Source organism: Scyliorhinus canicula, chromosome 2 (genome assembly GCF_902713615.1).
Source record: "Scyliorhinus canicula chromosome 2, sScyCan1.1, whole genome shotgun sequence".
NCBI classification, from domain to species: Eukaryota; Metazoa; Chordata; class Chondrichthyes; order Carcharhiniformes; family Scyliorhinidae; genus Scyliorhinus; species Scyliorhinus canicula.
In genome coordinates, this window is record NC_052147.1 from 94,398,245 (window position 1) to 94,424,549 (window position 26,305).

Here is a 26,305-nt window from a genome sequence, read left to right on the forward strand (position 1 = left end):
TTTAAGCACTGGGCCTCATCCTAATAGGTATCAGCTTTTTGTAAAAGTAATTTCTCTTTGTTGAGAAACAATTCAACATTGTATTATTAAGTAATAGATGCACAAATAAGTAACCAGAGCAAATCTCTTCGAGTTAGCCGTTGCAAGATGACCTATGTTTGTTGCCGGTCTGGCAGTGCCTCAATTGTAAAATTCTCATCCTTGTTTTCAAATCCTTCCATGACTTCACCCTTTTCTTTCTTTCTAACTTCCTCCCGTCCTACAACACTCTGGGATTTCTGTGCTTCTCCAGTTTTGGCCTTCTGCTCCACCATTGACAGCCATGACTTTGGCAATCGAGGCAATTGGTGTCATTGTAAGTGACCATGAAGCAGTCAATTGCTGTAAAGTCTCAACTAGCTCATTAATGTCCTTTGGGGAAGGAACCTGGTTTTTCTGTGATTCCAGTCTCTTGCTACATGGTTGAAACTCGACTGGAATCATTATATTCGTTCTTTGACCACAAGAATATGACAGAAGCTGGCAATACTGTAGAGAGTGGCTCACCTTCTGACTTTCTAAAATCTCTCCAGCACCAATAAGGCACAATCCAGGAGTGTGGTGTAATGTTTTGCACTTGCCAGAATAAGTGCAGCTCCAATAACACCCGAGGGCAATGCCTGATTGACACTTCACCCATATTCCTGAACAACCTCCTCTCCTGTACCATGGTTACAGCGTGTAGTATCCACGGGGTTTACCACTGCAACTCATGATGGATTCTTTGATAACAACCCCCTAACTTGTGACCTCAACCACTTAGCTGTACCTGGACACCAAGTGCATGTAGAGACCAGCAGCTCCAAGTTTCCACCCAAGTCGCACATTACCGTACAGTGACCTTTCTTTCTTCATCACTGGATGAAAATCATGGAACTCCTACGAAACAGCCTAGCGCGATTTCCTCCACCCATACAGCCTACAATGGTTCAAAAAGGCGAGGACATATAGAAATGGAAAACCTTGACTGTTGCGCTCACATCACAAAGGATGGTTTTAAAATTGTGAACTAGTTGAGTTTCTTTTAAACAAAATCTAACAGCTTCTTGGACACTTTTACTGCTGCAAAAGTCTGACTGTGCAGAGCCTAAGCTGACACTATTTGATGCTGACACTCGAAATGTAGACTGTTCCATGTCTTGGCGCGAATGCCTCTCTTCTGCATGAATGTGAAATTCATCAAAAGATTCAAAAGAATATACCTTGCATTTCAGCATCATATGTGTGTGTGTGTGTATATTTTTAAGTTGGACTTTATTGCAAGTCACTGGCTAGTTGCCAAGCATATGCGTGTGAGCCCCAATACAGGAAATGTCTGCGTGGCATTCTGCAGCGTTATGTACTTTTACCCTGTTTTCCTGTATATTTCTCTGGGGCATGAACTGATCATTGTGATAAGAGGATCAGTGACATATTTAACCCCATCAATTCCTTATTACTCCTAATTAAACCTTGACAATCCTCTAGCTTGCCTTTGATTCTATGATTGACTCTATCGGTGGAATTTAGTTTCTTTGACGGAGTCCCCCCACGCACAGCTCTCCTGTTGGAGAACCTATGGGGGCCCCACACCCCTCCTGAAGTGGAGGCTCAATGCTATTGGAGTGCAGTCAGGCTCTTAAATGGCCAGCGTTGGGCAGGGGCTTGAGATCAAGGCCGCAGTTAGTGACAACAACCCCCTAACTTGAGCAGAAATCCTACTCCCGAAAGCTGCCAGCCAAGCAGAGCCTGGCAGCTCTCCATTGCTAACAGTGCCACCGGGAGTGGTGGCTGCTGCCAACAATGCTCTGTGGCCTTTACCAGGGATCATTGCTGGATCTTTAGAAATAGGAAATTGAGGTGGGAAGGAGGTCACTGCCAAGTGGGGGGAGGCAGGGTGTTTGCTTTACATGCATCCCTCCTCCCCTGCCGACCACTAAATCCGATGGGCTCAGGGATAACAGGCTAAAAATGAGCCTAACTAACATCCTACCGTCAGAGGACAGGATTTCTGCAATGGGCCTTTCTTGCCCTCCCACTAAATTAGGCACAGTTTTCTCAACGCTGGGAATCAGACGCCTACTCGAGGTATGTCATGCTATCGCCAAGTTTGCAGTGATACACAGTTGGGGAAAGTAGTTGCTTTTTTCAGTGATAAATCCCTTATGTAGTCTCAATCCATTGATTAAAACAGTAACCACTTCACCCACCAGGTACAGGTCTGTAATTACGAGTACTTCAACAGTGTTAAGTATCTCTGAAAATTCTCCACTTGCTGCTGAGTTGGCTATTTAGCTGTCACTATCAAATCTGAGTACAATTATATGAAAATAATAATCTTTCCCTTCCACTTCAATGAATGCCAATAATAATAATCTTTATTCGTGTCGCAAGTAGGCTTACGTTAACACTGCAATGAAGTTACTGTGAAAATCCCCTAGTCGCCACACTCCGGCAGCTGTTCGGATACTCTGAGGGAGAATTCAGAATGTCCAATTCACCTAACAAGCACATCTTTTGGGGTTGTGGGAGGAAACTGGAGCAGCCGGAGGAAACCCACGCAGACACTGGGAGAACGTGCAGACTCTGCACAGACAGTGACGCAAGTCGAGAATCAAAACCGGATCCCTGGCGCTGTGAAGCAACAGTGCTACTGTGAAGGACAGATACATAATTTACATCACTTTCTACCTGAAGACTATGCTTGGTACTCTTGTGTGCAAAGCTCTGGGAGTTCAATAAATATATACCAAGTCTTGTACATGGCAGTCATTTAAGTGAAGGAGAAGGGTCATACTGACTTGAAATGTTGACTCTGTTTCTCTCTCCATAAATACTGCCAGATCTGCTAAATTTATCCAAAATTTTCTGATTTTATTTGAGTGTCTTGTGTACTTTGTGTCACACTTTGAGAGAACCATAATTTTTTAAAATAAGCACAGCCTTAATCTTAAATCACCATGAGCAATGCTAGTTGCATTATAAATGTCACAAGCTCACTAGTACTCATCGCTGAATTCTGAGTAACTGTGTGCACTGCTGCAATGTTTTGAATATAACTCCAACCTATTACAACACCCTAGGCTAGTGTGCGGTCAATTCCAGCCCACTTGACCCGGAGTCACAACACAAGTCATTGGCTGACTGGCAGAAGGCAGAGAAAGAGGATAAAGAGATCTTTTTCAGGAAGGCAACCAGTGGTGTGCCTCAGGGGTCGTTGTTGGGGCCACAACGTTTTACAATACTCATTAGCCGTCTGGAAGAAGGAACTGAGGGCATTGTTGCTAAGTTTGCAGGTGATAAAAATATATGCAGAGGGACAGGTATTACTGAGGAAGCAGGGGGGTGGCTGAAGATCTTGGATAGGCTAGGAAAGTGGGCACAGAAGTGGAAGATGGAATACAATGTGGAAAAGTGTGAAGTTGTGCACTTTGGTAGGAAGAATGGAGTCATAGACTATTTTCCAAATGGGAAAAGGCTTAGGAAATCAGAAGCACAAAGGGACTTAGGAGTCCTAGTTCAAGATTCTCTTAAGGTTAATGTGCAGGTTCAGTCGGCAGTTAGGAAGGCAAATACAATGTCAGCATTCGTGTCGAGAGGACTAGAATACAAGATCAGGATATACATCTGAGGCTAGAGGGCTCTGGTCAGACCCCATTTTGAGTATTGTGAGCAGTTTTGTGCCCCGCATCTAAGGAAGGATGTGCTGGCCTTGGAGAGGGTCCAGAGAATATTCACAAGAATGATCCTTGGAATGAACAGCTTGTCATATGAGGTGCAGTTGAGGACTCTGGGTCTGCACTTGTTGGAGTTTAGAAGGATGAGGGGGGATCTTATTGAAACTTACAGGATACTCAGAGGTCTAGATAGAGTGGACGTGTGGAGGATGTTTTTACTAGGAGGTAAACCAGAACACGGGGGAACAATCCTTTAACACTGAGATGAGGAGGAACATCTTCAGCCATAGGGTGGTGAATCTGTGGAACTCTTTGCTGCAGAAGTCTGTGGAGGCCAAATCACTGAGTGCCTTTAAGACAGAAATAGCTAAGTTCTTGATTAATAGAGGGATCAGGGGTTATGGGGAGATGTAGGAGAATGGGGATGAGAAACATATCAGCCATGATTGGATGGCGGAGCACACTCGATGGGCTGAGTGGCCTAATTCTGCTACTATGTCTTGTGGTCTAAGTGAATTAACAAATAATTCTTAGAAAAAAACCCTGAAGTCTTTGGCATTTGGCGGTCTAATAATTACAGTCACCAGGTTTGTAAATGTAAACACAATTATTATTTATTTATAACAAGAACTATAATGAAGTGCAGAAAATACAACTGGTTGACTGTCATCTAATTTCGAATTCCTACTTTAACTTGCCCTCCCACTATTTTGCTTATATATATAGACACACAAGACAGGCAAGGGGTAAAAAAAAACATAAGTAAAAGAGAAAAAGAGTCTTTATTTCAGATGGTGGTCTCCAGCACCTTACTTTCCTTCAAACTTTGCTTTCAGTTTGTGGTTTGTCTTCAGGCCTCTGTAGTTTCAGAAATACAGCACTAACAGGCTTTCTGGAGAGAGAGACAGCAGGTTCTGGTCTTTGTTTGCAGCCTATAATGGTTTTCCTGTAGATTCATTCATTCAGGTTCTCTGCAAGTTCAGAAATACAGCAGTCACAAGCTTCCTGGAGAGAGAGTAGGGCAGCACGGTAGCACAGTGGTTAGTACAGTTGCTTCACAGCTCCACGGTCCCAGGTTCGATTCCCAACTTGGGTCACTGTCTGTGTGGAACCTGCACGTTCTTTCCGTGTCCGTGTGGGTTTCCTCCGGATGCTCCGGTTTTCCCCCACAGTCCAAAGATTTACAGGTTAGGTGGATTGGCTGTGCTAAATTGCCGTTAGTTTTTAAAAAAAGGTTAGGTGGGGCTAGGGTGTTGGGATAGGGTGGAGGTGTGGGCTTGGGTAGGGTGCTCTTTGCAAGGGCCGGTGCAGACTCGATGGCCTTCTTCTGCACTGTAAATTCTCTGATTCTACGACCTTGTCTCTGTGCTGCCAGGATCAAAACTGAAACTCTGAAAATCATTCCACTGGGATATGATCCAATCACCACCTGTTACTGGGCAGAGTATGGCCTTTTGGGCCAATTCATTGGCCACCAGCCAATCAATCAATCAGAGTCCCACCCCATCTCTCTTTCTCTCTCACTGGTGCTGACAGGTCTGGAGTTTCCTGTTCAAACTAGTCGCGAATTCTCTCCTGTAACTTCTGAATTCTGCTGCTTGAATTAAAGATACATATCCATTACTCATCTATGGATCAAAAATAAGAATGACAAAATAAAAGAAAGGGGAAATAAGGGAATGAACAGCAAGGACGCTAATAAACCTAAAAAAAGCCAACAGAGCATCACTGGTTACGATTGCACAACTTTCATTTTTTCATTTCTTATTTAAGGCCTGTAGAAATGGTTATTCCTTTAATATTTGCGACTGTGGGGGAAAATTGAATATGGGGACAAAGCAGAACAGTTTGAAAATAAATCATCCATGATCTTTCAAGACCTGCAGAGTGGAAGGAGAATGATTCACAATCTCCAATTTACCAAACCCCAGCGTCAGTGACACCACACTCCTCCAACATCGAGGGAATGCTCAGAACGGGGAGCCATCTAGCAAAAGGGAAAGGCAAGAAAATGCTCCCAAAAGGAATATCACCATTTTAAAAATAATTTTTCTTGCACCAAGAGTTCCCAAATTCAGGCAGGTTATTTGAAAGTTTTGAAGGGGGATGTAACCCTGGAATGAGGAAGCTCTTGCCATAAACTTGCCATCAGGACTAAGGGCAACATAAGCAGAAGGTTGGAAACAGTGTCAACTTACTTTCAGGGGTAGTGCTGCTAACCTTTGGGACAAAGTTGGAGCTGAAAAAAACATTGTATGCATATCTCTCTCTCTGCCTCTGCCTGAAGATGGTAGGGTGAGGTGTGATAAAATACTCTAAGTAAATACACCAGCTGATCTGATACTGAACCCTTTGGATCAGAAAGCCTCGGGTTAAGACCCTGATCTAGGCTGGTATTACTGATTTTAGCTTGGGCAGCCCCCCCCTTCCATATGCCAGGAAGCCCTGCTGGAAAGTGCCACATATGGGGCTCAGTGAATATGTGGGCTAATAGGGAGGGTAGGAACAAGCTGGACTTTGATGCTTTCACTTTTAATAGCCTGCCAGTATCCTGCTTTAAAATTCAGACATTGGAGAGCGAGCTGCTCATGGGGAACTGCACCTCAGAATCATCATTGCTGAGGAACAGAAGGAATGAATCAGAAGAGGCGGTAATTCTGACAAATGTTTCAAGACATTCACCATCTTTAAGAAAATAATTTTGTTTACGGAGTGCTTTTAAAAAAAAAAAAGTTAAAATTCCATTTGTGACTAGACATACTGTTAGCCTACACATGCATTTTCAACCATCCTTGACATTTTTTTAATGTATTGGTGCTATAGTGGTAAGGTTCATTCCCCTCAATCGATCACAATCGGACATGACGAAATAAATTCCGTTATGAATTTAGTTTATTGAGACGAAAGACAGGACAAACGTATGAGTGTAATAAACTCGGGCAACAATTTACAGTCTGAAGTGGGTCATATACTTCCCATTATTAGTTCTGGATGGAGGAGCATGCTTCTTTTGCAGCTTTTGGTCTTGCGTCTTTCTTCTCCCTCTGATTTTCTGTCCTCCGCTGTTTCTTTGATGTACTTGACCTGATTGGTGGGATTCCTCTTATCCTGGTCAACAAATAAATGGAAGTTCTTTCCTTTTGACAGAGTTAAGACTGATACTGAGCCAGCCAGTCTGAAACTGACACCTGGAAAAACACACATAGAAACATAGAAAATATGTGCAGTTATAGGCCATGCTGCCCTTCAAGCATGCACCACCATTCAATATGATCATTGCTGACCATGAAAATTCAGTATCCCACTCCCACTTTCTCTCCATACCCCTTTTTACATACATAGAATTTACAGTGCAGAAGGAGGCCATTCAGCCCATCGAGTCTGCAACGGCTCTTGGAAAGAGCACCCTACCCCCTACCCAAGGTCAACACCTCCACCCTATCCCCATAACTCAGTAACCCCACCCAACACTAAGGGCAATTTTGGACACTAAGGGCAATTTATCATGGCCAATCCACCTAACCCGCACATCTTTGGACTGTGGGAGGAAACCGGAGCACCCGGAGGAAACCCACGCACACACGGGGAGGATGTGCAGACTCCGCACAGACAGTGACCCAAGCCGGAATCGAACCTGGGACCCTGGAGCTGTGAAGCGATTGTGCTATCCACAATGCTACCATGCTGCCCTTGATCCCTTTAGCTGCAAGGGCCACGTCCAGTCCCTTTTTAAATATATCCAATGAACTGGCCCCAACAGCTTTGTGTGGCAGAAAATACCACAAGTTCACAACTCTCCGAGAGAAGATGTTCTTCTTCATCTCAGTCCTGAATGGCTTTGCCCTTATTCTTAGGCAGTGATCCTTTCCTGCATGTACCCTGTCCCGTCCCATCAGGATTTTATATGTTTCTATGAGATCCCCTCCCATTCTTCTAAACTCCAGTGAGTACAAGCCCAGTCGATCCAGTCTTTCTTCATTGGTCAGTCCTGCCATCCGGGACTAAGCCTGGTGAACCTTCGCTGGACACCCTCAATAGCAAGAATGTCCTTCCTCAAACTAGGAGACCAAAACTGCACACAATACTCAAGGTGTGGCCTCACCAAGGCCCTGAATAACTGCAGCAAGACATCCCTACTCCTATACTCAAATCCTCTCGCTATGAAGGCCAGTATGCCTTTCGCTTTCCTCACTGCCTGCTGTCCCTGCATGCCAACCTTCAGCGACTGTTCCACCATGACACCCAGGTCTCATTGCACTTCCCCTTTTCCTAAACTGCCAGCATTCATAAGACCATAAGACATAGGGCAACACGGTAGCGTGGTGGTTAGCATAAATGCTTCACAGCTCCAGGGTCCCAGGTTCGATTCCCGGCTGGGTCACTGTCTGTGCGGAGTCTGCACGTCCTCCCCGTGTGTGCGTGGGTTTCCTCCGGGTGCTCCGGTTTCCTCCCACAGTCCAAAGATGTGCGGGTTAGGTGGATTGGCTATGCTAAATTGCCCGTAGTGTCCTAAAAAGTAAAGGTTGGGGGGGGGGGGGGGGTTGTTGGGTTACGGGTATAGGGTGGATACGTGGGTTTGAGTAGGGTGATCATTGTTCGGCACAACATTGAGGGCCGAAGGGCCTGTTCTGTGCTGTACTGTTCTATGATCTACATAGGAGTGGAAGTAAGGCCATTCGGCCCATCGAGTCCACTCCACCATTCAATCATGGTTGATTTCAACTCCATTTACCCGCTCTCTCCCCATAGCCCTTAATTCCTCGAGAAATCAAGAATTTATCAATTTCTGTCTTAAAGACACTCAACGTCCCGGCCTCCACCGCCTTCTGTGGCAATGAATTCCACAGACCTACCACTCTCTGGCTGAAGAAATTTCTCCTCATCTCTGTTCTAAAGTGACTCCCTTTTATTCGAAGGCTGTGCCCCCGCGTCCTAGCCTCCCCTGCTAATGGAAACAACTTCCCTACGTCCATCCTATCCAAGCCATTCATTATCTTGTAAGTTTCTATTAGATCTCCCCTCAACCTCCTAAACTCCAATGAATATAATCCCACGATCCTCAGACGTTCATCGTATGTTAGGCCTACCATTCCTGGGATCATCCGTGTGAATCTCCGCTGGACCCGCTCCAGTGCCAGTATGTTCTTCCTGAGGTGTGGGGCCCAAAATTGCTCACAGTATTCTAAATGGGGCCTAACTAGTGCTTTATAAAGCCTCAGAAGTACATCCCTGCTTTTATATTCCAAGCCTCTTGAGATAAATGACACCATTACATTTGCTTTCTTAATTACGGACTCAACCTGCAAGTTTACCTTTAGAGAATCCTGGACTAGGACCCCCAAGTCCCTTTGCACTTTAGCATTATGAATTTTGTCACCGTTTAGAAAATAGTCCATGCCTCTATTCTTTTTTCCAAAGTGCAAGACCTCGCACTTGCCCACGTTGAATTTCATCAGCCACTTCTTGGACCATTGTCCTAAACTGTCTAAATCTTTCTGCAGCCTCCCCACCTCCTCAATACTACCTGCCCCTCCACCTATCTTTGTATCATCGGCAAACTTGGCCAGACTGCCCCCAGTCCCGTCATCTAGATCGTTAATATATAAAGAGAACAGCTGTGGCCCCAACACTGAACCCTGCGGGACACCACTTGTCACCGGTTGCCATTCCGAAAAAGAACCTTTTATCCCAACTCTCTGCCTTCTGTCTGACAGCCAATCGTCAATCCATGTTAGTACCTTGCCTCAAATACCATGGGCCCTTATTTTACTCAGCAGTCTCCCGTGAGGCACCTTGTCAAAGGCCTTTTGGAAGTCAAGATAGATAACATCCATTGGCTCTCCTTGGTCTAACCTATTTGTTATCTCTTCAAAGAACTCTAACAGGTTTGTCAGGCACGACCTCCCCTTACTAAATCCATGCTGACTTGTCCTAATCCGACCCTGCACTTCCAAGAATTTAGAAATCTCATCCTTAACGATGGATTCTAGAATTTTGCCAACAACCGAGGTTAGGCTAATTGGCCTATAATCTTTTTTCTTGTTCCCTTCTTGAACAGGGGGGTTACAACAGCGATTTTCCAATCCTCTGGGACTTTCCCTGATTCCAGTGACTTTTGAAAGATCATAACTAACGCCTCCACTATTTCTTCAGCTATCTCCTTTAGAACTCTAGGATGTAGCCCATCTGGGCCCGGAGATTTATCAATTTTCAGACCTTTTAGTTTCTCTAGCACTTTCTCCTTTGTGACGGCAACCATATTCAACTCTGCCCCCTGACTTTCCTGAATTGTTGGGATATTACTCATGTCTTCTACTGTGAAGACTGACGCAAAGTACTTATTAAGTTCCTCAGCTATTTCCTTGTCTCCCATCACTAGATTTGGAGCGGCCCAATGTCTACTTTTGCCTCCCGTTTGTTTTTAATGTATTTAAAGAAACTTTTACTATCATTCCTAATGTTACTGGCTAGCCTACCTTCATATTTGATCCTCTCCTTCCTTATTTCTCTCTTTGTTATCCTGTTTGTTTTTGTAGCCTTCCCAATCTTCTGACTTCCCACTACTCTTTGCCACATTATAGGCTCTCTCTTTTGCCTTGATGCATTCCCTGACTTCCTTTGTCAGCCATGGCTGCCTAATCCTCCCTCTGATAACCTTTCTTTTCTTTGGGATGAACCTCTGCACTGTGTCCTCAATTACTCCCAGAAACTCCTGCCATTGCTGTTCTACTGTCTTTCCCACTAGGCTCTGCTTCCAGTCGATTTTCATCAGTTCCTCCCTCATGCGCCTGTAATTACCTTTATTTAACTGTAAAACCTGTACATCTGATTCTACCTTCCTTCTTTCAAATTGCAGACTGAATTCTACCATATTATGATCACTGCTTCCTAAGTGTTCCCTTACTTTAAGATCTTTTATCAATTCTGGCTCATTACATAACACTAAGTCCAGAATAGCCTGTTCCCTCGTGGGCTCCATCACAAGCTGTTCCAAAAAGCCATCCTGTAAACATTCAATGAATTCCCTTTCTTTGGGTCCACTGGCAACATTATTTACCCAGTCCACCTGCATATTGAAGTCCCCCATGATCACTGTGACCTTGCCTTTCTGACATGCCCTTTCTATTTCGTGGTGCATTTTGTGCCCCTGGTCCTGACCACTGTCAGGAGGCCTGTACATAACTCCCATTATGGTTTTTTTGCCTTTGTGGTTCCTCAACTCTACCCACACAGACTCCACATCGTCTGACCCTATGTCGTTTAGTGCTATTGATTTAATTTCATTTCTAATTAACAAGGCAACCCCGCCCCCTCTACCCACCTCTCTGTCTTTTCGATAGGTTGTAAATCCCTGGATGTTTAACTGCCAGTCCTGAACCCCCTGCAACCATGTCTCTGTGATGCCTACCACATCATACCTGCCAGTCACAATCTGGGCCACAAGCTCATCTACCTTGTTCCGTACACTGCGGGCATTTAAATATAGCACCTTTAATTCCCTATTGATTGTCCCTTTTTGTTTTCTTAGTGTGGTGGACCTTGGTTTACTGAGCCTTTCCATACACTGTGTCATATTTTGTGAGATGGGGACTATCGTAACCTCTCCTGAGCTCTGTCTTTTCGTGATTTTTTGTAATCCTAAGCAGCTACGCTTCCCACTGATTCCTTCACCTCTTGGTTCCCTGACTTTCCCTTCCCCCCCCAATCTCTAGTTTAAAGTCCTATTGACCACCCTATTTACTCTTTTCGCCAGAACACTGGTCCCAGCTCGGTTCAGGTGGAGACCATCCCAACGGTATAGGTCCCCCCGTCCCAAAACTGATGCCAGTGTCCCATGAAAAGGAACCCCTCTTTCCCACACCACTCTTTCAGCCACGTGTTAACTTCCCTTATTCTTGCCTCCCTATGCCAATTTGCATGTGGCTCGGGCAGTAATCCGGAGATTATGACCCTTGAGGACCTGTTTTTTTAATTTGAATCCTAGCTCTTTATAATCTCTAAACAGGTCCTCTTTCCTAGACTTGCCTATGTTGTTGGTACCGACATAGACCACAACAACTGGATCCTCCCCCTCCCTCTCCAATATCCTTTCAAGCCGGTCAGAGATGTCCCGCACCCTAGCACCGGGCAGGCAACATACCATGCGGGACCCTCTATCCTGCTCACAAAGGATACTATCTATCCCTCTGATAATAGAATCCCCTACAACTACAACTTGCCTATTTACTTCCTCCCCTTGAATGGCCTGCTGAACCATGGTGCCTTGGTCAGCTGACTCATCCTTCCTGCAGCCCTGTTCGCCATCCACACAGGGAGCAAGTGCCTCGTACCTGTTGGACAGGGTCAAGGGCTGAGGCTCCTGAGTTCCTGACTGCTGGTTCCCTTTACCTGCCTGACTTGCAGTCACACCCTGCTGTCCCTGGCCACTGGCAGGATTTAAACTATTTACTCTGACAGGTGTGACTGCCTCCTGAAACAAAGTGTCCAGGTAAGCCTCCCCCTCCCGGATGTGCCTCAGTGTGTGAAGCTCAGACTCCAGTTCATCAACTCTGAGCCGGAGTTCTTCGAGCAGCCAACACTTACTGCAGATGTGGTCGCTGCAGCTTGCAATGGGATCTGCCAGCTCCCACATCAAGCAGCTTAAGCACATCACCTGACCAGCCATCTCTAATTAATTAATTTGTTTAATTTAAGTTTACGAGTTTTAAATTTGGGGCAGATTGGTTATCAACCAATCAGATCAACCAATCAACCAATCATTCAGATAATAATCTGCCTTCCTGTTTTTGCTGCCAAACTGGATAACCTCACATTTACTTTTTTTTAAAGTTTAGAGCACCCAATTAATTTTTTCCAATTAAGGGGCAATTTAGCTTGGCAATCCAGCCAGCCTGCACATCCTTGGGTTGTGGGGGCGAAACCCACGCAAACACGGGGAGAATGTGCAAACTTCACTGGACATGACCCAGAGCCGGGATTGAAGCTGGGACCTTGGCACCGTCAGGCAGCAGTGCTAACCACTGCACCGCCGTTCTGCCCGCTCCTTTTTGGCTTTAACACTATCCTTGATTCCCCTTGTTAGCCATGGTTGAGCCACCTTCCTTATCTTACGCTTGTGCCACACCGAGATGTATAATTGTTGAAGTTCATCCATGTGTTCTTTAAATATCTGCCACTGACACCATCAACCCCTTAAGTATCCTTTGCCAGCTTATCCTTGGCCAGCTTATCCTTGCCAATGCATGTCTCAAACCATTAAAGTTAGCTTCCTTTAAGTTCAGGACCCTTGTCTCAGACTTAACTGTGTCAGTCTCCATATTAATGAAGAATTCTACCATATTATGGTCATTATTCCCTAAAGGATCTTGCACCACAACTTTGCTAATTAATCCTCTCTCATTGCATAATACCCAGTCTAGGATGCCCGGCTCTCTAGTTGGTTCCTCAACATATTGGTTGAGAAAACCACCCCTTGTACATTCCTGGAAATCCTCCTCTATCGCAGTGCAATCAATATGCAGATTGAAGTCACCCATTATAACGGCTGTTCCCTTACTGCACACACCTCTAATTTCCTGTTGATGAGATCCCCAAACTCGCAACTACAGTTTGGTGGTTTGTACACAACTCCCACTTTTGCCCTTTGGTGTTCTGCAGATCCACCCATACAGATTCCACATTGTCCAGGCTAATGTCTTTCCTTACTATTGCATTAATCTCCTTTTTAACCAGCAATTCAATTCCACCCCCTTTTCCTTTCCTTTCCTTCTATCTTTGAATAGAATGTTGAAGACCCCTGGATGTTGAGTTCCCATCCTTGGCCACCCTGGAGCCAGGTCTCCATGATCCCAATTACATCATATTTGTTAATGATTGTCAGCACAGTTAATTCAAGAACCTTATTACAAATGCTCTTCTCTGAGACACACAACCTTCAGGCTTATGTTTTGACATTTATTACCCGTTTAGAATTACAATGTAATGTGACTCTTTTTGATTTTTGTCTTTGGGTTCTCTGCCTTTCACTTTTCCGCTCACTGCCTTTTGTTTCTGCCCCCACTTTACTTCCCTCCGACTGCCTGCATAGGTTCCCACCTCTGCCATATTAGTTTAACCCTCCCCCTCAGCTCATGCAAACACTCTCCCTAGGACATTGGTTCCGGTCCTGCCCATGTGCAGACCGTATGGTTTGTACTGGTTCCAATGTCCCAGGAATTAGAATCCTTCCCTCTTGCAACATCCCTCGTGCCACGTATTCCTCTTGGCTATCCTGCCATTCTTACTCTGACTAGCACGTGGCACTGGTAGAAATCCTGAGATTACTACCTTTGAGATCCTGCTTTTTAGTTTAACTCCTCACTCCCTAAATTGTAGGACCTCATCCCGTTTTTTTCCTTTTTTGTTGGTACTTATATGCACCACGTCAGCTGGCTGTTCACCCTCCCCCTCCAGAATGCCCTGCGGTCACTCCGAGACAACCTTGACCCTTGCACCAGGGAGGCAACACACAATCTTGGAGTTTCGTTTGCGGTTGGAGAAACTCCCGTCCAGTCTCCTTACAATTAAATCCCCTATCACTATAACTCTGCCACTCTTTCCTGCCCTCCTGCGCAGCAGAGCCAGCCACAGTGCCATGAACCTGGCTGCTGCCACCTTCCCTTTCTGAGCCACCCCCCCCCCCCCCAACAGTATCCAGGAAGATGGAGGAAGATGGCCGCAGGGGACCCCTGCACTGACTTCCTACTCTTCCTCTGTCTGGTGGTCGCCCATCCCCTATCTTCCTCGATAATCTTTATCTGTGGTGTGACCGACTTACTGAACGTGCTATCCACTATTTCCTTAGCAACACGGATGCTCCAAAGTGAATCCACCTGCAGCTCCAGAGCTGTCAAGCGGTCTGACAGGAGCTGCAGTTGAACACACTTCCTGCATGTGAAGGAGCCAGGGATACCGGAAGGATCCTTGAACTCCCACATCGCACAGAAGGAGCATAACATGGGTCTGGGATCTCCTACCATGACTTAACCTTTAAGTTAACTTTACAGCAACGCCAATAGAGAATAAGAGAAACTAAAATAAAAAATAAGAACGACTTACCAGTAACCAGCCAATCACTCACCTGCTGGCTGTGATGTCGCAGTGGCTGAGTTGACTTCTCCCAGAATCCTCTTCTGCCTCCTCTGCTGGACGGTAATTCTAAATAATTTTTTTGTGGAGGTGACAAAACTGATTGACGAGGGAAGGGCTGTGGATGCTGTCAACATGGACTTTAGTAAAGCATTTGATAAGGTCCCTCATGGCAGGCTGGTGCAAAAGATTAAATCACATGGGGGCAGGGGTGAACTTGTACAAGACATTAGTAAGACCACACATGGAATACTGTGTTCAGTTCTGGTCACCCTATTATAGGAAGGATATTGTTAACCTAGAAAGAGTGCAGAAGAGATTTACGAGGATGCTACCAGGACTTGATGGTCTGAGCTACAAGGAAAGGCTGGATAGGCTGGGACTTTTTTTCCATGGAGCATAAGAGGCTTGGGGGTGATCTGAGAGAGGTCTATAAAATAATGAGGGGCATAGTTCAGGTAGATAGTCAACATATTTTCCCAAAGGTAGAGGAGTCTAGAACTAGAGGGCATAGGCTTAAGGTGAGAGGGGAGAGATAAAAAAGAGACCAGAGAGGAAATTTCTGCACACAGAGGGTGGTGAGCGTCTGGAAGGAGCTGCCGGAGGCAGTGGTAGAGACGGGTACAATTTTTTCCTTTAAAAAACAGTTGGACAGTTACATGGGCAGCGAAAGGCAAAATGCTGGAAAATCTCATCAAGTCTGGCAGCATCTGTAGGGAGAGAAAAGAGCAGGGCTTTGACAAAGAGTCATCGGACTCGAAACATTAGCTCTTTTCTCTCCCTACAGATGCTGCCAGACTTGCTGAGATTTTCCAGCATTTTGCCTTTCGTTTCAGATTCCAGCATCCGCAGTAATTTGCTTTTATCCAGTTACATGGGCAGGGTGAGTACAGAGGGATAAGGACCAAATGTGGGCAAGTGAGACTAGCTTAGTGATAGAAACTGGGCGGCATGGACAAGCTGGGCCAAAGGCCTGTTTCCATGATGGAAACATCAATGACTCTATAACTAGCTGGATGGATCCAGAACTGGCTTGGCCATAGAACAGTAAGAAGTCTTACAACACCAGGTTAAAGTCCAACAGGTTTGTTTCAAACACGAGCTTTCGGAGCGCAGCTCCTTCCTCAGGTGAATGGAGGGGTATGGTCCAGAAACATTTATATAGACAAAGTCAGAGATGCTGGACAATGCTTGGAATGCAAGCATTTGCAGGTAATCAAATCATTACAGATCCAGGGAGAGGGATAATCACGTGTTAAAGAGGTGTGAATTGTCTCAAGCCAGAACAGTTGGTAGGATTTTGCAAGTCCAGGCCAGATGGTGGGGGGTGGATGTAATGCGACATGAATCCAAGATCCCTGTTGAGGCCGCACTCATGCATGCGGAACTTAGCTATAAGTTTTTGCTCGGCAATTCTGCGTTGTCGCGTGTCCTGAAGACCGCCTTGGAGAACGCTTACCCGGAGATCAGAGGCTGAATGCCCTTGACTGCTGAAGTGTTCCCCGACTGGAAGGGAACATTCCTGCCTGGTGATTGTCGCACGATGCCCATTCATTCATTGTCGCAGTGTCTTGGCCATAGAAGACAGAGGGTAGCAGTGGAAGGGTGTTTTTCTGAATGGAAGTCTGTGACTAGTGGTGTTCTGCAGGGATCAGTACTGGGACCTCTGCTCATTGTAATATATTTAAATGACTTGGAAGAAAACATAGCGGGTCTAATTAGCAATTTTGCGGATGATACTAAGATTGCAGGCGTTGCTGATAATGATGAAGATTGTCAGAGAACACAACAGGATATAGATAGGCTGCAAAATTGGGCGTAGATGGAATTTAACCCGGACAAATGCGTGATGATGCATTTTGGTGGATCCAATTCAGGTGGGAGCTATAAAATAAATGGCAGAACCATCAGGAGCATAGAGACAGAGAGAGATATCGGCGTGCGGGTCCACAGATCCTTAATAGTAGCAGTACAGGTGGAAATGGTGGCAAAGAAAACATAGATCATAGAATTTACAGTGCAGAAGGAGGCCATTCGGCCCATCGAGTCTGCACCGGCTCTTTTGAAAGAGCACCCTACCCAAGCCCACATCTCCACCCTATCCCCATAACCCAGTAACCCCACCCAACACTAAGGGCAATTTTGGACACTAAGTGCAATTTAGCATGGCCAGTCCATCTAATCTGCACATCTTTGGACTCTGTGTGGAAACCGGAGCACCCAGAGGAAACCCACGCACACACGGGGAGAACGTGCAGACTCCGCACAGACAGTGAACCAAGCCAGGAATTGAACCTGGGACCCTGAAGCTGTGACGCAATTGTGCTAACCACCATGCTACCGTGCTGCCCTATGGCAGCTTGTCTTCATAGGACCGGGTATCGAGTATAAAAGCTCGAAAATTATGTTACAGTTATATAGAGCGTTGGTTAGGCCACATTTGGAATACTGTGTCCCATTCTGGTCACTACACTACCAGAAGGATGTGGAGGCTTTGGAGAGAGTACAGAAAAGGTTTACCAGGATGTTGCCTGGTATGGAGGGTATTAGCTATGAGGAGAGATTTAATAAACTGGGATTGTTCTCCTTAGAGAGACGGAGGCTGAGGGGCGATCTGATAGAAGTTTAAAAAAAAAATGAATTTAGAGTACCCAATTCATTTTTCCAATTAAGGGGTAATTTAGCGTGGCCAATCCACCTACCTTGCACATCTTTTGGGTTGTGGGGGCGAAACCCCGCAAACACGGAGAGAACGTGCAAACTCCACATGGACAGTGACCTAGAGCCGGGATCGAACCTGGGACCTCGGCGCCGTGAGACTGCAATGCTACCGCTGCGCCACCGTGCTGCCCTTAGTTTACAAAATTATGAGGGGTATAAATAGGGTGAACAGTTGGAGGCTTTTTCCCAGGACAGAAATGACAATTACAAGGGGGCACCAGTTCAAGGTGAGGGGGGGGGGGGGGGGGGGGGGGGGGGGGGGGAAGGTTCAGAGGGGGGATAGGTTCAGTACTGAAATGTGAGGGGCAAGTGTTTTACACAGAGATTGGTGGTGGCCTGGGATGCACTGCCAGGTCAGGTGGTTGAGGGAGGTACGTGAGCAACCTTTAAGACTTATCTGGGTATGCACGTGAACAGGTAGCATATAGAAGGATATAGGTGATAGGCCTAGATAGGGCACATGATCGGCGCAGGCTTGAAGGGCCGAAGGGCCTGTTCCTGTGCTGTATTGTTCTTTGTTTCTTTATGACAGATCAGTATCTCACTGTTTAGATTTTAGCAGGCACAGTCCCATATCCCACGACTTGTGAAGTGGAGTGTTGGGCCTCTGGATGTTTGAGAATGTGGGGGGATCGTGTGCCCTTTACATGGGTACGTTCTTCAACTTAATGACACAGAGGGCAGATGGTGAGACCTTATCACTGGCTTTGACCAGCTGACTCAACAGAGATCCCAACCTCTGTGCTCTGTCTACAGCAGACAGCACGTGCATCTACAGCTTTTAAACGTTGTCCTTCACAACAGATTTGGTGCTCTGCTTAAGTATGTATATTCTAATTATATTTAATTGGCATCCGCGCGCAGTTAAATTGCTCAAATGAGTACTTTATGTTAGTTTTGAACTCCTCTGAAAGATGGCTTCCTACAAGCCACACTTTTTTCAAAATAAGAATTGAGCACAACTGAGCAATTTAGTTAATTGTATAGTGGATTATCTTTGGTTGGTGGTATCCTCGGTCCAATCATCTTTGGCTGCTTCATCAGTGATGTTCTCTCCAACATAAGGTCAGAAGTTGCAATGTTCATTGACTGCACACTGTTCACTATTTCTGACTCCTCAGATGCTGAAGCAGCCTGTGTCCATAGGTAGCAATACTCAGAAAACATTCAGGCTTGGGCTGATAAGTGGCAAGTAACATTTGCATCACACAAGTGTGAAGCAGTGACCATCTCCAATAAGAGAGAAATTAAACATCTCCCCTTGATAGTCAATGATATTACTATCACTGAATCCTCCACTATCAACATCCCAGGGTTACTATTGATCAGAAACTGAACTGGACCAGCCATATAAATACAACAGCAGGTCAGAGGCTGTGAATTTTGTGGAGATAAACTCACCACCTGACTCCACAAAGCCTTTTCACCATTTTCAAGGCACAAGTCAGGAGTGTGTTGGAATACTGCCCACTTGCCTGGATGAGTGCAGTTCCAACAAACTCAACACCATCTTGGACTCAGCAGCCCTTTTGATTGGCATACCATCCACCGCCTTAAACATCCACTGCCTCCACTGTTGGGATTCTAATTTTACCTTCCAATAAGAATCGGTAGACCGGTTGATTGGAAGTGTCAAAAATACGACTTTATTGTTAATTACTCACTCGAATATACTTGAATAAGAATCGAATCAAAACTTAAGAAACAAAATATCAGACAATACATAAAAAGGTCAAACACATGGCAATAAAGCATAAAAAGAAATCACTTTAACACAAACAAACAGGTAGATGATTCAAGAATTCAGGAACATAGGCCTCAACCACGAGGTTCTATTTTTAAGGGGATTCTTATCTCTAGTTTAACCCCTCATTTACTGTCATTGGCTTCTAATTCTCAGCTGAGAGCTGATGTCTGTTACTTAGAAGATGATTTGTTAATTAAACTTTGGACATTACTTAAGATTGACTGGTGCCTATCAAAACTAGTTTATTGTCTGTGTGTGCAATCTTAGGAAAATTACTGGCTGTGCTTCCCATACTTGCCATGTTACATAGCTCGGGGGAGATCTTGGTGTAACGGATTAGTTGATTAGAACAAGAACAATACATTCTTAGTGCTGAATACACTGGAATACAATGATTAATTCTTATGTGAAACAAGACTGGATTCCCACAGTCAAGACACTTTTAATAATTTTACCTCTCAGCTACATGTATTCAACTAGCATCTATATGAATAAAACTATGAATAAATCAATACTCTTTCATCCACCACTGATGCACAGTGGCAGCAGTGTATCATCCTACAAGATGCACTGCAGAAAGGCTCTTTTGACATCATATTCTAAACCCCTGACCTCGAACATCTTGAAGGACAAGGGCAGCAGGTGTATGGGAACAACAGCACCTGCACGTTCCTCTCCAAGTCACTCACCATCCTGACCTGGAACTATTTCACTGTTCCTTTGCTGTCACTGGGTCAGAATCCTCCCTAGCAGCACAGAGGATGTACCTACGCCAGATGGGCTACAGCAGTTCGAAAGGTAGCTCACCCCTACCTTCTCGAGGGCAATTAGGGATGGGCACTAAATGCTCATCTAGTCACAGACATCCATATCCCATGAATTAATTAAAAGAACATGCTTTTGGAACAAGTCCTCTCTTTGAGGTACCGTAATAGATAGATGTGATAGGGGTTTGGAAAGACGCCATCTACATTGTGCTGACCAGCCCAATGATTCACAAACTAGGTCTGTAGGCCCCTGAGGGTCCTCCGAGACCTTCCAAGGAGTCCGTGATGCAGGGCTAGCTTTACAGGTGAGCAACAACCCAGGGTACCTTGGTCAAGAGCAAGCAGTAAGCTAAATATGTTTCCTGTTAAGTGGGTAAACTAACTTGGTGGGTTCATGGTGACACTGATTCTATACTGTCATATGTATTTTTCTATGCACAGTAAATGTTTTATTTGATCTGGATATAGTTCAGCAAGTAGAGCTTCCTGAACCAAAGTAAGTGTTCTCTGTTTCTCAGTCATGACAGATGGGGCTTAATTTGAAACATAATTTGAGACTAATTTAAGTTGTTAGTTGACAGCTTGACTACTATGTTATAATCATTATTTCAGATTCAATTTTGAATTAAATATAGAGTTAGTATTGCTAAGTAAAATACTGTTAAATCGATAGTGTAGGAATTCATTGTAAAACATAATTAATTAATTACAACCAATTTCCAACATAGATTATTTAGTAAAACGCTCACTTTAAATGTCCATCCCTACCTTTGATAATGTTATTCCCACCATCTCCCATCAGTTTTTGTTTGCTACAATGGCCACTTTTTTCTGCTTATAGCTGAGGGCCATAAATGCACCTGGTTCGCATTCATCATCACAGGTTGCCAAATTCCCACCTGTTGCATAATTGCTGGATAGCAAAGACAACTGAAGCCCCCTTCTCTGTTGGACAAATCACTTCCTTGAACACTTTGTGCCCACACATCCAGCCTCGCCACCATTATGCGGAAAACATGTGTATATCTTCATCTCGAAAGCAAACGTGCATCCTGCTTTTTTCTGGCATGCACATCTCTCAATCCTCCTTTCATTTATCCCTACCATGCAGTATGTAATACTCCATCAGCAAAGAGGGGCCTAAATGTTTATCCAATTTTGAAATGCTGAGGAGAAATTGTTGATGATGGAGTTAGTTGGGTGGACTGAATTACCTTCTACCAATTTAGAGGTGGCTTTGAATGGCAGGAAATACAGGCCACTTTTAATTTAACGTGACCCAAATTGATTTATATTTTAGTTCCAATTGAAATGCCACAGGAAACATCTACTGTGCTCTTTCAAAGTTGTGAAACAGGATGATTGCATTCCAAAATGACTATGTTAACAGGAGTACAGTGTACTGGATTTGACTGAAAAAATTAAAATATTTGTGTGCTGTTCCCTAAATCTTATACAATACCTCAGTCAGATCACCATAATGTCTGTTACACTGGCAACTACATCTTTGGTATGGAACCTTCATTAGACCATATTACAGTATTGAACACTGTTCTTGGCTCCATAAAATTTGCAGATGACATCAAGCTTGATAGTAAGCTGAACTGTGAAGAGAATAGCGACAGATTTTAAGTGGACAGAGGAGATAGGCAGGCTGGTGGAATAGATGAACACGTGGCAGAAGGCAGAGAAGTGTTAAATATATATTTTAGTACGGAAGACAAAGGAAGGGACAACATAAAACAAATATGTCAATTCTAAAGGCAGTGCAGGAAAAGGGCGACCTGGGGGTATATGTGCACAAAGTGCTGAAGGCAGATTGAGAAAGTAGTTAAAAAAGTGGGTGGCATGTTGGCACGGTGGTTACCACTGCTGCCTCACAGCTAAAAGGACCCGGGTTCAATTCCAATCTTGGATGACTGTGTGGAGTTTGCATATTTTCCCAATGGGTCTGTGTGTGAGGTAGACAACGTTGGCTGCAAACAACAGTCTGTTGTTTGAAGGCAAGTTGTGGGGGTGTGGGAATGGTCTTGGCAAGATGTTCGTCTTCATCGATGACGTGTTGAAGGCTGCGAAGAAGATGCCGTAGTTTCTCCTCTCCGGGGAAGAACTGGACGATGAAGGTTTGTTTGCAGCAAACTTCCCAGCCTTCAGAACAGTGACCACGACACCACACAACCCTGCCATGGCAACCTCTGCAAGACATGCCGGATCATCGGCATGGGTACCATTACATGAGAGAACACCACCCACCAGGTACGTGGTATATACTCTTGCGACTCAGCCAATGTTGTCTTCCACATACGCTGCAGGCAAGGATGTCTCGAGGCATGGTACATTGGCGAGACCATGCAGACACTGCAACAACAGATGAACAGACATCGCGCGACAATCGCCAGGCAGAAAAGTTCCCTTCCAGTCGGGGAACACATCAACAGTCGAGAGCATTCCGCCTCTGATCTTCGGGTAAGCGTTCTCCAAGGTGGCCTTCAGGACACGCGACAACGGAGAATCACTGAGCAGAAACTGATAGCCAAGTTCCGCACGCATGAGTTTGGCCTCAATCAGGACCTTGGATTCATGTCTCATTACATTCACCCCCCACCATCTAGTCTGGGTTTGCGAAATCTTACCAACTGTCCTGGCTTGAGACAATAATTCATACCTCTTTAACCTGTGATCACCCCTCTCTCCAGTTGCACATCTGGAGCTGTAAAGACCTAATTACCTTCAAAGACTCGCATTCAAAGTATCATCTTGCATCATTGAATTTGTCTATATATGTGTTTGTGGAACGCACCTCTTCATTCACCTGATGAAGGAGCTGCACTCCGAAAGCTAGTGATTCGAACCCTGGTGTAAGACTTTTTACTGTGCCCACCCCAGTCCAACACTGGCATCTCCACATTTAGGAAGGATGTAAAGGCTTTAGAGAAGGTGCAGAAAAGAGTTGCAAAATTGGTTCCAGTGATTAGGAACTTTTATCACATGGATGGACTGGAGAAGCAGGTCTTGCTCTCCATAAAGAAGGAAAGATTGAAAGTAGATTTGATTGAAGTACTCAAAATCAAAGTGTCTAGATTTAGATTTATTGCATACAGTCCAGGCAGATCACTCCATACATGAAAACATAGAACATATGATAAATTTGAGGATATATAATGAAAATACATAAACATAGACAGAGGGTGAAGTATACATTATATAGTGCTGCAACTGTAGGGAAGATGCTAGTCCATAAGATCAATTCAGACCTAAGAGGGACATTCAGGAGTCTGGCAATAGTGGGAAAAAGCTGCTTTTGAATCTATTGGTACGTGTTCTGAAACTTCTGTATCTACTGCCCGATGGGAGAGGTTGGAAGAGAGAATAACCTGGGTGGGAGGGGTCTTTGATTATGCTGCTCGCTTTCTCAAGGCACTGGGAGGTGTAGACAGAGTTAGCGTAATAGACTGGGCTGTGTTCACGACTCTCTGTAGTTTCTTGCGGCCTTGGGCCTAGCAGTTGCCATACCAGGGTGCGTTGCAGTCAGTTAGGATGCTTTCTATGGTGCATCTGTAAAAATTGATAAAAGTCATTGTGGACAAGCCTAATTTCCTGAGGAAGTTAAGGCACTGTTGAGCTTTGTTGGTCGTAGCCTCGACGTGGTTGGACCAGGACAGATTGTTGGTGAAATAAAAAATGAAATGAAATGAAAATCGCTTATTGTCATGAGTAGGCTTCAATGAAGTTACTGTGAAAAGCCCCTAGTCGCCACATTCCGGCGCCTGTCCTGGGAGGCTGGTATGGGAATCGGACCGTGCTGCTGGCCTGCTTGGTCTGCTTTAAAGGCCAGCGATTTAGCCCAGTGAGCTAAACCAGCACCTGGTGATGTTGGTGATGTCTATACCTAGGAATTTTAAGATATCAACCATCTCCACCTCGGCACCATTTATGCAGACAGGGGCGTGGATGACACTTCGCTTCTTGAGGTCAATGACCGGCTCTGTAGTTTTTCTGACATTGAGGGAGAGATTGTTGTCATTGCAAGTGTAGGTAGAGAGAAGCTATTCCCATTGGTGGAAGAGTCAAGAACATGAGAACACTAATTGAAAGCGATTAGAAAAAGAATCAAAGGGATAGTAAAATATGTTGATAGTGATAGAAGGTGGGAGGAGGCTCGTGTTGAGCATAGACACCAGCTTAGACCCATTTGGGATAAATGGTCTTTTTCTCTATTGTAAATTCCAGGTAATTCCCACTTCTAATGTATTTTCCTCTCCAACTCTTGTTACAAATGTCAGGTTTTATAAATGATTACGTTTTGGGACTCTCTATAATTCACAGTAAAATGGAAGAATGAAGTGAATCAAGTGATTTGCGTCAAATTCTGCCCAATAACAAGGCTGGTTGGCATGATGTTCATACGGATAGGGAGGCCGAGATTGAGATTTACTGGGAGCAAGGTACGAAATGTTTACACCTGAAAACTTAAGGCAGGAGCATCTCAGCTATTTGTGGACAGACTTTCAATCATCATTGGAAACTGGGAGTGACTGTGGACTATCCCCGATAAAGGCTGTATTGTGTATGTGCATATAATATTTTATATGCAGCATGAGTTTCTTGGTCTTGTTAAGACATTAATAGGGGCTGTCCTTTCTGTAGTTGAGAACATTAGTTGCCTACTCAGTAATCTTTGGTTAATGTTGGTTTTAGTTCATTGGTTACAGTAAAAATCTTCAAACTCGTCATGCAAATCCTTTAAAGTTGGCCACGGGGAATTCAAGATTCCTCTTTAAATGTAAAGGTCACTGTAGGGAGCATGACAATCTTAAGTCTTCACTTGGTACATCATTCCTCAGCCAAGGAACATGTGGGCACAAGTACTGACAGGTTTCCAGCACTCTTGTTTCTGAACCTAAATGCAGTCCCATCATTCTCTTTGTGACATTAGTATGCAGGTTCCCCCTGCCCCCTCTCTCCCTGTACCCCTGACTGGAGGACAGCATTGTGAACTTCCTGTGTTGAGGTTTGGCAAGAGAATGTTCAAAATATATCCTGATGGTGCTTTTGAAGCCCTTGCGCTTGGATTTAAATTCTGTTTTTTCTAGCTGTGGTTGACTGATGGCAGACGATGCAGACAAACTCAGCATTGGAAACTCTCCAGCTTCTCCGTTCCACTTGAACCTTACTATAAAACAGGCACACTCTCTCTGTTCTCAAGCGAGGTATGCAGTGACCAGCCTGTGCCATCTGCCCCACAGCGCAGTGAACAGTTTCTCTGCGGTTCAAAACAAGCAAGGATAATAAACAAATAACACATGGAACACTGTTGGATTGCTGTGATTTCCTTATTCAAAACCACAATTGCAACCAGACTTCGCAGTTTCATTTCTTTAAAGTACAAATTTTAATTAGGTAAATCTGTGCTTGTTCATAGAATAAGAATAATTATTATTAACCTCCTTATTGCCAGAAGCTTAAACTTCTCAAAGAGAGGTTGCTCAGAATGTTACCAAAAGTAATATGCTAATTGATAGTTGAGTTAAGCAGTGAAGTTGCAGTTAGATTCAATTTCTTTAACTTGTTCACTTTCATTAACCTGCTCTATGATTACGAATACAGCCACTCAGTAGACACAGTATAGTCCCATGGATCCAAAAATGAATGATTTATTCTACACCTCGATATGAAACTTTAAAATGACCATCACACAACTCAGAGAATGCTCTTTACTGACCTCTTTATCTGCAACTCGACATTATTTTCTTGCTCCACTTGCCTGCTGCAGAGCGGCAAGAATATATTTTAAACTACACCACAGCACTACTTTTTGTCATTTTTTTTCTGTTCCTCCTAACAGGCTCAAATCTTGTTGTGCATACACTTTGCTAAAGTGGCCATTTATTTGTTAGTGGTTGTCACCAGGCTGCTTATAATCAATCCTGTCCATGTTGTTGAATGTTCCTGTAGGGGATCACTGGACAATGATCAGGAACATTTCCCAAACTGAGGCAAATTGTACTGTCCCTCCTGGACCTCTGCTGGGATGGCCCTGTGTCTTCAGAGTCGAAATGTACACAGGTCCACTTTGAGTTGTGATGCTGCCCCCACTCTTTATTTGGACTCCTGCTTGACTGTTCAGCATTCCTGTGTGCTTGAAGTCATATCACAGTATGGTTTGAAAATGAAATGAATTGCTCATTTCAGGAGAAAAAGGAAAAGATTTTAAATGTGGGGGAAGTGTAAATAGGATGATGTTTTCC

The 26,305-nt window shown here is 44.5% G+C and overlaps 1 protein-coding gene across 3 annotated transcripts in view; it reads left to right on the top strand.

The window, feature by feature from the left end:
• The window catches only part of dnajc17 (DnaJ (Hsp40) homolog, subfamily C, member 17), a 197,509-nt gene that overhangs the window by 36,702 nt on the left and 134,502 nt on the right, over nucleotides 1–26,305 (top strand). The window lies entirely within an intron of this gene.